Source organism: Parus major, chromosome 1A (genome assembly GCF_001522545.3).
Source record: "Parus major isolate Abel chromosome 1A, Parus_major1.1, whole genome shotgun sequence".
NCBI lineage: Eukaryota > Metazoa > Chordata > Aves > Passeriformes > Paridae > Parus > Parus major.
The window spans coordinates 30,110,008-30,124,408 of record NC_031773.1 but is presented as its reverse complement, the minus strand read 5'-3'; positions in this window follow the sequence as shown (position 1 = coordinate 30,124,408).

Here is a 14,401-nt window from a genome sequence, read left to right as displayed (position 1 = left end):
CCTCCTGCCTCCCAACCTTTAAAGTTTCCATAATGAAAAAAAAAATGTTGAAAACAATTTTAAAAGTAATCTCCACAGCAAAAACTGTTTTGGCAAGAAATGAAGCCATGTAATGTGTCCCATTTCATTGCTGAATAGAATAATTTGCCTGGAATCATTAAATTCTTATTCATTCATGCAGCAAACAGAGAAACTTGATGATTCAAGGGAAATTTGATTATTTCAAAGACATAATTCTTCAGCCAATTAAGGAGAAGCAAAATCTGGTGCTGTCTTGATATGGGGGACAGAAAACCAGGCATTTAACTTTCTGGTAGCACAAACTTATAAATTGAGAAGCTAAAAATATAAAAATAACCCAAATTTATCCTAACATTTTTTGCTGAGCCAAGTACTCAATGCTTTTCTTTATAAGGTTAGTGAAATGTAAAAAGCTGTATGGATATTATGAGATTTACATAAATTAGTAATGAATACCTTCTTATTTTAGTTTACCTGCAGTTGTGAGATTTATTGTTATCCCACTGGCATTGCAGCATATGCTTTTTGTTCTTTATTTTGTTTGTTCACAGGAAAAAAAATATCTGCAATTTGTACACAGCATAGTGCAAACACTGGTTTTGTCCCTTTATACCTGTCTTGTGTGGTCTGAAATGCATGAATTACAACAAGACAAGGAAGTTAGATTTCCAAGCCATTGAAGAATCAATTAAAACAAGTAAGGAGGAGGACTATGAGTATCCTTTGCACACAAAGGTCTTTTGCTAGAGAGAATTTGTTCATCAAACAAAGAGTCCATGATGTAGCTGGATAATAAGACAATTTGAAAGACTTGACATTGTTCAACACGAACTTTGTAGCTGCACTCTTGCTGACACAAGGTAATGGGCTTCCTGACTAATCCAACCAAATTGCTGGTGTGAAGGAGAAATAACACAAACAGTTCTTCTCTCAGGAAGTGGTAAACTAGGAAGAAAAGAAGAAAAGGAATCAGCAGAATAACACTATTTCTGACTTGTGCAATATCCTTCCAATAATATGAAGGCTGTTGAATACCTTATCACACTGTCCTCCTGTGTTCTCAATAGCATCTTGTCTTCTGAAGTGCAGGTCACTTAATTCCCAAATAGTAATTTTAAAAATAATATTTGTAACTTTTAAACAAAATTTTCAAATTAGAATGGCCACCCTTACAATTTATTTTCAGAGATGTGGATACCCATCACTGTAGGCACAAAAGGGTACAGAAATACTGTCTTTTCTATTGTCTTCTTAGATGTCTTCAGGCAAACATCTTTTCTATCTGCTAAATCAAAGGTAGATGCAGCCATGAAGTTGAGATGCTATGTATGTCCAGAAATAACCTGTCCAGACAGCTGTCAGAAAAGGAACTAAAAAGAAAAACTTTCTTTTCATTTTGTAGTAACAAATATATAACCTGAGACTTTTTTCAACCTTTACTATTACTGACATAGGCCAAGACAGCATGTGTATGAAAGCACACATACATAACCATCCAAGGTAGGAAGAAAGAGAGGGTGCCAAAATATTAACAAGAATGATGAAGAAGATGGTGTGGTGAGTCTCACTGGGCATAGAACACTGATTTTGCATAACTAAAAGACTAATGAAATTAGAAGGGGAGACTGGAAAAAAAAATTCTGACCCAAAAGAAGGGAAAAAAAGAGAGAGAGAAAAATAGAGAGAGAGAGAGAGAGAGAAAGAGAGAGAGAGAAAGAAAGAGAGAGAGAGAGAGAGAAAGAAAGAGAAAAATAGAGAGAGAGAGAGAGAGAGAAAGAGAGAGAGAGAAAGAAAGAGAGAGAGAGAGAGAGAAAGAAAGAGTGAGAGAGACAGAGAGACAGAAAGAGAAAGAGAGAGAGAGAGAACCAAAAACTCCCTAAAAAATCTAGAACAAGAACATGAAAATAAGCTAACAAAAAACATACCTAGGAATTTTGGATAATTTTATCAGAGAAAAAGAATTTAATGGTAAATTATTACAGAAGGTCATAAAAATAAATTGCTTTTTATTTATAGCCCTATTAGATACCTGGATATGCTAAGCTCCCTCAGCCTTCAATTTGTTCCGGCAATATTTCTGTTTAGCATGATTTATTTTATGTTTATCAAACGTTAAGGATGGGAACCCTCCTCATAACTCTCCCTTAAATATTAGTCAGTTTTGGAATTGTAAGAACTTAAAATTTAAGAAAAGAAGACAGTTGTTTTCAGGTGTTTAAACCTGTGAGATCAGCCCAGAAGTGATTTTTTCCCCTTGGTGCTAAATTAGAAAAATTGCCCTTATTTTTTTTAGATCTTTAACTTTAGTTTTGCTATTAAATTAATAGGTATGAAATTCCAGAAGCTTTTGAAGAGGCAAGTAAAAAATTAACAAGAAAATATTATTACATTTTAATTGCATTATTTTAATTTATTATAGTTACATATTAATTATTGCCATGGTGTCAAAAATGTGAGGGAATCCACAAACAAACAAAATCCAAAAACAACAAGATGATAAATGCAACAGAGTTTGTGCTTTATTCTTACCAAAACAATTTGCAACAAGTATTTGTACTAGTTCTGTCCCTGGGTAAGATTTTAAAGGAGAAAACAACTTCAGTACAACATATTTCATGAACAGGACCTGTCATTCATAGCTTTAGAAAATACTCTTTTGTGTAGCAGATGTTCTCTAGATGCAGTCTCCAGAGAGATTCATTAACAATTGAATTAATTAATGAATGAATTCCAGATTTCATCTGTCTCAGTTCATGGATAGATATCAGTACAACTTCCTATGGAAATGAACAAGGAAATTTTGGGACCCCATAATCACTTCTATTTCTGTTTTCCATTTATATTTTCTCCTGGAACTGCTTAGAAAAAAATGACCATAACCACACACACACTGAGATAAATAATTGACTAATCTGTACATGTAATATATATATAATATGTATAATTTTTATATTATAATTATGTATACATAATAGATATATTTTTTATATTCAGATTCAACAAGCCTCTTACAAAGGTCAGCAAAATCATATATGAGTTTCATTACATCGTAGTAAAGAAACTTTTTAAATAAATAGAAAAAAACACTAAATCTGTGGGAGAGAAAAATCTCTTCAAAGTACAGAATATTAGTTCTTCTTTTTTTAATACTTAGCTGTTGGTTACACAATTCCATAGATTTGTAATTTGATCAAAATAAAAATGTTTTCTGTAATTGTGAAAGCCAGATTAGGGTTTACAGAGGAAATTTTCTAACTATTTTCTGAGCAAAACTTCACAACAGATAGTAGACCTCCATTGTATGCATGCAAATATTTCCAGTCTTTCCTAGAGAGCCACCTTCTCTCATTTTAAAAGTCATTCGAAGTGTCATCCCAAAGGCTGGAGAAGATTGAACAAGTTTTTTGATAGCAAGTATGTAGAGCACATTGCTTTGCATTAAAAAATCACAAATGTTCCCTATTACATCAAATACAATTTTCTTCTTCAGCTCCTAGGAGGTTTTGAAGATGATTCCATTCCTAAAAATTTCAGAGACATGTTAAATTATCATTTTTCGATAAAATAACTTTGTTTATTCTTAAAACTTCAATTCAGTGACTTTCAGGAACATTTATCTTTGGCATAATACGTATGCCTTAAAATTCTACAATTAATTAATTAAACCACATTTAATCACATTTAACCATGAAATTGCTGGCTCTTAATTAAATCATGCTGCAGGAAAAAGAAAGCTGTACTGTTTTACTGTTATAACTTCTAATGTCAGTGGTTTTAAACTGGAATTAAATTTAAATTTCAACAAGTTTGACAATGCACATTGGCACACAGTGCAGACATTGTTGAAGGTAACCACAGGAGTCTGTTTTAGGAACTGATGTGATTCATCTTTGGGACACACAGTAAAAGGTTAACATTCACAAATATCTTCTCAGTCTTTTAATGGGGCTCTGGGAAAGGATTAAGTTGAAAACACTTATATCTCTCATTTTCCTTTGTAAACAAAGATAGCATGTAAACAAAGGCTTTCAGAGATTGAGATGTACTGAATAATAGTGTCATTAGTCCCTCACATTCCACATGCCTGGACTTGAAGAGTATATTTCTGATTATAAAAGTGCAGTCTCTTAGGGTAAAAATATGTAAATAGAGTTTACTCAATGGGGTAACTCAATAGAGTTAGAGCACTGTTGAATCATTGAGCAGTTGGCAAATTGAGTCAAGAAAGTTTGACTTTCATAACTCTCTGTGACAATGGGAATCTCAATGGCATTTTTCCCATCACATATTTATGACAGTATTATCACACCCAATTCTGTACTGAGAAGTATGTTAATCTACTTCTGTCCATCCTTATTGTGAAGTGTCCCATTCAGTAACATGACAAAAGATGGCCCCACACACAAGAGAATGCAGAGGAAAGTCATAGTTGTGGGAATCCCGGTACCTGGATGCATAACCTATACTTGTAAAATGTGATAGAGGCAGTGTAGAAGGCACCAGGAGAGAGTGAGGAGCCAGACCCACCTGCTGGACAGGCTGAATGCCCATGGCTTGGAGATGCACCGTGTGACTTCCTAGACAAACAAGATCTCACCAAGCTGGCACACACTCTGTACATGACTCATGGTTTTGATATACACCCTTGACTCATCTATGGTAACTCATCAATGGAAGAAAAATCACCAAAATAAGGAATTTTATATTTCAGATTTGAATCTATGTGACAAAATCATAAATGGTGATTAGTGCAGCTTTGTTGGTTTTCCCTCTTAGAAAGTAATTTCCAACTGTTTGGGAAGAATTATTTGGTCATGGGGAATTTCTTGAGGTAGGTTTATCCTATCTTCTAAGGATGAGATTCAGATAAACCAAACCAGAATAGACCTTCTGATGCAAAAACTTCTGGGAACTTACAAGTAAACTGTGGTAGAGAAGTGATGGGTCACTAAGATATGTCACCTGACTGCTGAGCAGACCAGACCTGTTCAGCTTGAGAAGAGAAGCCTTTGACATAAGCATACCTTTATAGCTCAGAAGGAAGATGTTGAAGGAGATGGAGCTGAGATCTTCATGAGGCTGTGTAGCAGCAGAATGAGAGACAACAAACACAAGCTGAAAAAGAAGAGCTTGGATCTGGACACAGGAAAACCTTTTTCACCAAGAGGGCAGGCAGGCAATAGAGCCAGTGGTCTGAGCAGGCTCAGTTCTCCGGTCTTTGAAGTGTTCACAGCATAAATGTATGAAGCCTTAAGCAACCTGATCTGATCCCAGAGCTGGCAGTCAGCGTGCCCAAAAGCCAATGGCACTGGTGTTCTGGTATGGTGGGGGACAGGGCAGAGCCCCACAGCCTGGGCTGTCCCACTGCCCCAGCCAGGAGCAGGCAGCTGGTGTTTAGTAGAAACAATTATGTGTCATTAAAATTATGGATTACTTTGATTAAAAAAATTTGATTAAATTTCTATTAATCAGCAGTGAAAAACCTTGGGAAGTTAACAGCCTAATAATTGACCTCAATTTAAACACGGTTGTTTTTCATGAGTTATTTTTTCCTTGGTAGAAACTCTTTCTTTCCTTGCTTAATAATCTATAAAGTTTATCTTGTAACATATTCTGAATAAAAGTTCAGGCTCCAAGGCCCAAAAAAAACCCAAAACTGGTCACAAAAATAATTTCCATGCTGTGGCCAATTAATAATTTTGAATACCCATATTTTTGCAGAAGCCTGCCAAAATAACAAAAAATTGTATAATTTTCAGCACTGATTTTGACTATCTACACATTACAGTTTGTGACATTCAATTAAACAAATTAAGAAATATGGGATGAATTTTCTGTAAATATTTAGCAATTAAGACAAAACTTTTCTATATTATTAGTAATTTTTGATATACAAACACTAGTAGGGTAATATTGACCACCATTTTCTGCATTGTTGAAAACCATACTTACTAAGGTTAGAAGTTCCTGAATTTGTTTTGTTTTGCTTTCAGCTTTAAAGAGCAACTTTCAAGAAGGTGAATTGGAATTCTTGCATCCAATACCAGGTCATTATCTAAAACAAACAAATGAACAAAAAGAAAAAAGAAAGGATGATCCTGTGGTTATACCATTATGTCTATTGGACATGTACACAAATATCGATCTTTATAGAAGAAGAACAAAATTATTAATTAAGTGACTTACAAAAGTCCAAAGTTACCATTGAAATTAAACTGTTTACAGTAGCTGCTTGCATGTCAAGGTTTTTTGCAGATACTTTTTGATATGAGAGTTCCCCTGATTTCTGCACATCCAGTTCTGGTGCATGCACCTGGACACACAAAATTTACTTCTGCCTAAGGATCAGTGAATTCTAAAGGCTATAGGAATAACCCAAAGGTCACTTGAGTTGTACCCTGACACTTTTTCCTCATGTCTAATGATACAAAAAGGCATTCAAGAATGGAAGGCACAGGTTATTGATAGTACCCAGTCTACACACCATAGTGATTAGACTCTCACAGTATTAAGTACATATTTATTTCTCTACCTTGGAGGGGAACGCAAAGTTCTAAAATCATATTTCTGTAATTTCTGTATTTCCTACAGAAAAAGGTTTAGTAGGCCAGATAGCCTCCTCCTCAGGAAACAGTATGAAAAACTGCAGTTTGTGAGACTACTGACTGTCTTCAACGTTACTAAGCAGAAGTCCTCAAGCCCTTCTTTAGTTTGCATTATACTGCTATTGAATGAAACCACAACAGAAACAACAACAACAAAATACTAGCAACCCAAAATCTAAGATTGCCTTTGGCAGGGAAGGTTTAATATAAAACTACAGAATTTTTTTCTCATCTACTGCCTGTAGGACAAGGTTCCAACATCTCAGCAATTACACAGGAGAGAGATAAAACATTCTTAGTCACTAGACAGCCTTTCTGCTAAGTTTAGGAGCTTTCTTAGCATGCAGAACTTTGAATTCTAGTTTCCCCTGGAATGCTGAACCAAAGTATCTCTCATTAACAACCCTTTAGGTAATAAGAGATGTATAAGCAAAACCCTGAACTTCTTGTACCATTGCCATAAAAAACCAACCAACCAAATAAATAAATTAATAAATATTAAAAAACACACACAAAAAACCAAATCAAACCAAAAAAACTTCAAAACCAAACCAAAAAAAAATACTCCAGAAACCTGAACAACAACAAAACCAAACAACCAAACTAGAAAACCAGCAGATAAATTCCAAGTAGCAATCCTCTGACTTTCAGTCTCCAGTTTCTAAGCAGTAGTTTTAATACTTGAGATACAGATCAGTAGCCTGATGAGTAGCTCAAAGTCCAATCATAACTCTGGAAGGGAAAAATAGTTTAAAGGCACAGTAACTGCCTGTTTAACTTGAAGGCACCTAAGCATTTAATTGGATCTACTCTAAGAAAATATTTGCAGGACAATCTTCTAACATGTAACTATCTCTGTTTACATGTAAAGGACAAAAACAGCAGAACAAAAAATTAATACTACCTTAACAAATAGGTTGCTCAAGTTGTTATCCTTTACTATTTTGAGAAAATTATTTTTCTTTTCCATTTCATTCAGCACCCAGTGAATATAATTTCATGCTTTGACTCAAAGGAAAAATGTTATTTAATAACTGCCTGTACTAATTCCTGGATCATGCATATTTTCCTTGATAGTCTCCAGATGGAATGCTTTCACCTTTCTGTTCATCCACATGTTACTTATAAGATCTGACAGGATCACAATACACAGTAATATGCCTGCAGGGCACATAAATGAACGTTTAACACCTACAAAAGAAATTTATTTTTCATTGTAGCACTTAATTTTACAAATGCAAGTCAGAAGATGCTGCAGACACTCCATAGCACAAAAATGAAGTCCTACTCACATGATAGAACTTCATATTCTCTCAAACTGGAAAAACAGTCCTGAGGCCAGGGCAAGAGCTCCTGTCTCTGACTGGGGCATTGGGGTCTGCCCATCACGGCATTTCTGTGCTATTTCTTGGTCAAAAATAGGTTCTTTCCCCATGAGGTTAACATGAGCAGGGTCTGCAGAAGCACTTGAAGAATGGTGGCATGAGACCTCCATTTTTCTTCCACTCCTCCAGACTGAAGAAGGTACAATTATAGGTGAATCTGTAAAGGCTTAGGACTCTCTTTTTTCACAGATTTGAGATCTCATTATCATTCCACAAGTCAATTTGGCTTACAAATACAGATATATCTATGCCTTACCCTTTACAAACAGTCCTCTTAGATTAGTTAAAAGAAGAAATACAGTTTGTAAATGTAATATTCTTTTCCTGTCTTCAAAGTAATTTTGTAAATCTTGTCAAACACAACTAGCGAGACTGCATTTCTCAAAGTAAATCAATATTTTATATTTTGGAGTGGACATGGAACCCTGCTGGGACAGAAAAGAGTGCTCCTAGAAACACTAACGTTCTTTTTTTGTCTCTATTTTATATTAGCCCATTCCTTGAACTGTCAGATAAGAACAGATGTTTTCAGATTTTTAGCTGGAACTTTTTTTTAATAAACTTTTCAATTCTGTGATATAGATACTTTATCTATATTCCATGATGTATCCTAAAGTGCTTTATGTTCTTACTAACACTTAAAAGCAAAAGCCTTTAGATTCCATTATATATGTATATGTCATTACATTGATCAAAAGTTTCAGGGGCTCACAGGAGCTCAACAATAATTATTAATAAGAGAGAAGAGAACAGTTAAAAACTCCACAAAAGAAATAAAAAGAAAAAACAATCTTGAAATAAAAATATAGAATTAAGATTGAGCAAATAGGTGAGAGAAGATGAATCATAAAGCAACAGCCATTTTTGTATAACTAGAGTTCACTAAAATTAGAGCAATAACCTTATGCATCTGAATTGGTTGATCTTTAATAATTAGCTAATAAAAGGCATTTTCTACTAAAACTATTTTTGTGTAGATGTTGCTTAAGACTTTTGTGCGAACAACATCCAAGATAATGTTCCATTATTCATACTAATCAAAAACAAAGGTAATCTCTCAAGGGGTTATTTAGAAATACTAGTTTATTTTTAAATAAATAGCATAGTTCATTCACACGTTATTCTGTAATAATTTCAGATTTAATTATTTCTGATTATTGCAAAAGGAAAGGAAATTGTACTTTGTAAGCACTTTGTAAACATTTCCTTAAGAAATACAAGGGTTAATTTATTACTTATATTTTTGTTTTGAATTGAATTATGAGGGGTGATGTAAACACCAGAGATAGGAAACTCTTTTCAATTGTTAATGCAGAGAATTGAGTTCAGAACATGGATGGCAGTTATCCTTGTTCTATTTTCTCTAACCCCTCAACCCTTGCCCATACTGAAGTAATTTATATGTGCCAGCGATAAGTGAGAAAGAATTAGGAAACAGTGAAAATAAAAGTGGTTTTATTCCCTTTTAATTTGTAAATGTGGCTGAAGTAAATTTTGTGATTTGTCACTTATGATGTCCCATTCAAAAAGAAAAGAAAACACAAGAAAACAACAAATAACTGCAGTATCTCCATACTCTATAAAACATCACTTACTGCTGAGAAAATCATTTCAGTGGGATAGAGGATGTAGGAAGAATTTTATAGCAGAAGATGCATAAGAATAAAGGGAGAAGAAAATTAGCAACTAGAAAAAAAAACCCTTGCAACTAGAAAATTAAAAACCTTAAGTCAGATTTGAAGAGGTATATATGAATAAATTCCTGTATTTTATGGGATTTATTTCATTATTCTCTTATAGTTGATTCAGCAGAATCTGATTCTTAACGATGACCAGGAGCAAACAACAATTACCATCACTTCTCTCTCACATCTGAGATATTGTAGTAAGTACCAGCACATACTTGTAGAGTTTTAAAATTATGTTCAAAAATAAAGAAAAAAAGAAGTGACAGAAAATCATACCAACATGACTGGGAGAGGAGGAAGAATATTTGCAAACTGGAAAAGATTGAAAAAACTACACGGATTTTGGTCATTTCTTTAGTGACAAAGAGACTAGATAGAGTGGCAAGACATTTTGGTTTTCTTTCTGTTCCTCATCAAGGCTGACTCAATCTCGCACTTAGTAATCACATCTCTTTTTCAGAAAACAAAAGTGCATCATTGAAGTGAGACTCCAGGAGCCAATTAGGCAGATTAGTTTCAAGGATGCAGCAGTTCTCATTTATTGACCCTCGGATAGCATCACTAATGGTTTTGTCTCTATATCATCAAAGTATTAGCTCACTTTCAGCTACTTTAGTTTTTAAAAATGTTAGGAACTTGATCAGCTACCCCAGCTCAGTTGGAATATGTGGGCTGACTGTCGAGCTGTATCATCTGTTGCTCAGTTTAAAAAAAGGGGACAAAATCAGTGAAGTGGAGTGTCAGCTCAAAGTCCAGGTCTGAATGTTCCTAGCTGTGATTGCTTTAATTGATTTTATCAACAAAAATTTTCTCTGTAAATAATGTATTGTTTATCTAACATAGAGCCAGAAACACTGCCAGAAAATATACATCTTTTTCTCTTACTACATAAAAGTGATGAATGAATGCTAGCTTGATTTATTTTTTTAAAGCTTTTCATTTCTGTATTTTAAATTTCCATATCACATTATTTGTAATAAGATAAGGAATCTACAGCAATCCCTTTCCCTAGTTGTTATGGACAATATTAAGTTTGCTAACAAATAGTAGAACTTTAGTTTAATATTTCAACAGGAATAAGTCAGTATATCATCATAGCATACCATATCAGATCATATCACATATCATATATCATATTTTCCTCTTAGCCTGTTGAATATAAGTATTCAATTTAGTTAAGGTCAAGAAAAAACTAAGAACTGAAACATTATGATCTTCAATAAATACAGAGCAATGTGAAGGTTACTACATCATTTCCATTGTTACTAACATTATAGGGAAAAATAGTACTAGACCAAATTTCTGTTATCACATTTGTGCTGGTGATCACTGTATTATGAAATCCATTAGACAGTTCCTGAAAGGAAAAAAACAGTTCAGGAAGATTGTTCTTTGCAAAACATCATCAGGGTCAGGGTTCTGTGAAAAATAAATTTATGAACCTCAGCCTGACCTAGCCCTGCCCCAGGAGTAAACTGGGTTTATAATACTGAATTTTACTGCTTGATAAATAAATAAGTCTTAAAAGACTTTTTATTTTGATAAATTTGTTGATTTTTTCTTATGACTCACAAAAACAATTTAATGTATTTTTTAATGAAATCTGAACACCATGAAGAAAAACTAAATTTTGTAGAAAGGAAATTAATTTGAAGGAAAGGGGGAGAGAGAGAGGGAGAGGGAGAAGGAGAGGGATAGGGTTATGGAGAGGGATAGGGACAGGGATAGATATTTCACACTGTGCAGGAAGAAACAGGCATCTTGAAAAGTAAGTTACTTAGAGCTCTGAGGACAGCAGAAATCCTCTTCTAGAATTTATGACAACAAAGACACAAGTGACTTGGTGTGTTAAATGTCTGAGGTGGCAAATACAAGCAGTATACTAGTAGAGAGATATTTCCAAATAGTGTTAAACTAGCTCAGCTGCAGAATATATCCATAAATAACCATTAAGTTTATTGTTAATAGGGTTACAATGTCAGATTTTTCATGTAGCCAATGCATTTCTAGTGAAAATATTCAGTTTAGTTACTGAGCACATGGGGATTAGGAGCTCCATTCCACCTTCTTGTAATGCTTTTCACTATGACTTCTTCAGATTTCATAAAACCTGTGCTGTAAACATTGCTTTTTTTCTTGCTAGCTGGGTGTAATTATTATGTAGAGGAAAAAAAATTAAAAATAAATACATTGTACTCGTGCTGTGCAGAATTATAGTGAAAGTGTTGATTTACATCAGACAAAGATCTGAGTTCTCAAATGCCATTACTTAGCTAAGCTATGAATACAGTTTTACTTGGATCTATATTTACTTAAAACATGTGTTCATCTTTTCTGTATATATTCAATCATTTTTACAGTTTAGGCATGACACATCAAATCCACTTATTTTTTCCCGAATGATTTGTGACAAATTGACAGCTCTTTGCACCAGGCTTGTAGTGCTTTATATGATGCATGACTTAACCAGTGAGCTCCTCAAATGGTCAAATATCAGCTGATATAGCTCTTTTATATAGTAGTCAAATCTCATTTAATTCTGGGAAGGTAATCTTAACTATTTCTTGCATTCTGTCAGCAATTTTTCCCTCTCATAGTGTTGAATATAATACCTATGTTGAATACAAATATCTTTCATAAATAAGCCAAAAAACTTCACGGAAACTTCTTTGCCTCTGGAGTGGAAAGAAACTCTTACTGAGTGAGAGTCATGACTACAACATTTTCCATAAAGCTGTGGAAACAAATAGACGATTGCTTCCTTTGCACAAGTATTTGCTGCAATGCAATGCACACCAGAAGGCCAATTTAACAGAGAGGGTCAGAAAGCTGTAGAGAGATATAAAATTGAAAATTCTCAGATCCTTAAATAAATAGTTCTTTCAGCACATTAACCTGGTCTTTGATGAGATTTTTAAATTATTTTTTAATGTATACAATTTGTTGTATTTTAGTGCACCTCTTGAAACTACTTTAAAAGATGTAGAGTCCCAACTGGACTTCTTACAAGAAGACCTGCATCACTCTTTAAAGATTTGAAACTAAATTTCTATTCTCCTGAACTCAATTCTAAGCTGCAGTTTTGAAGTTTGAGAAGGCCAAAGATGCCTTTCTTTTCTTTTGTGAAACTATAGATTTCATGAACAGAGCAGCAAGTATGCTTTTTGACTTTACAGAACTTTGATAGCCAGAACATTTCAGGGCCATTTCTTTAATCTTTTAAGAAGATTCTCTTGATGACTCAGATTAAAAAGATAGATCTCATTTACTGATCTGTCCAAGCAGATGAAGTTTCTGACACTTTCATATATGTTCTTTTTTAATAATCTTCCTAACAGAAGAACTTAAGTAGATGAAATATAAAATAGACAGTTAATTATGAATATAGAAAAACTGCCTGAATTAAATGAGGATTGTTCCCTATGAGCAGAAAAGCTTTAGAAGTTGAAATATGAAACTTTTTAAATGATTAATATTTTAAATTTGAAGGGAATCAAATGGAAACTCAGCTGAAAGTTACCTGGAGAGCTCCATAGAAAGCGTATGTTTAGTGTAGCAGATTCTTATGGAACTCTGTGCATATTTTCTAAGGAAAATGAAAGTGAAGAGATAAAAACTGTATTCAGAATGGAGATTTTATATTATTTTGATTGGGATGAGAATTTTTTTGGTTAGTCATGAGTGAACTTGACTGACTTTTTTTACAACCCTATTTTCTTGAAATGTAAAGAGATCAGGAAAATAGCTCTATAAAGTATTTACTTTTTGAAGCAAATTAATTGTATTTATTTTATATATATTTAGATATACATAATGTTCCTGGGGATTAATTTTAAAATTGCAATTCCCTGCAATCACAGTCTGTTTCCAGAACTGCTACCTGCATAACAGCTGATAGATTTCAATGGTAAGATTTACCCAAAGAAATATATGGCTGGTAGCTTCAAAACTACTCCTGACATCTTCAGCTGAGAGCCATCAACTCATTTAAGTCAGGTTGCAATCAAGCAAAAATACTATTGAACGACTCTGAAATTTCTAGAGTGTCACGAAGACTCTCCTTTTCATATGTAGTCAGAAATTCAGTAAACCCAATGCTTTGGATGAACATCACAGTAGGCATGTTCATTCTTACTCTGTACTAAAAGGTTAATTTTAGAAGGCCACAAACTGTCTTCTTAAAGATCTATTTCTTTCAACTCTTCTATAATGTAATGGAAATCATACTGTAAATAAAAAGTGGCATTCAGAATTGCATCACAGCCTTGAACCTGTAACTCTCTGTCATACATTGCAACTGAAGGCAGGAGGCTAATTATGATCTCCATCAGTTCATAAAATGTTTCAGAAACACTATTGTTAACTGAATCAGACTGCTATACTTTACATTTCATAAATCAAACATTAACTAAGAAACAGAACTGATCTTGTCCTCTGTGGATTGCACTCCACAGAGTGCAATTTGCTTCCTTTCTCCCTTCTTCTTTTTATTTGTGCTTTTTAAATCAAGGCTTTGGACAAGAAGAGATTTGCTAATCCTGAGAGGACATTGTAGTGTATTTTCGTTGTAGTGTTCCAACAGGCAACTCACAGGCACACGTGGGTTGGGAAAGCTGAAGCAACCACTGCATGTATCTAGAAGACCTCCCCATTCTTTCTGCTCACATAACAGTCTTATTAACAAAGCTAGTTTGGAGCGCTG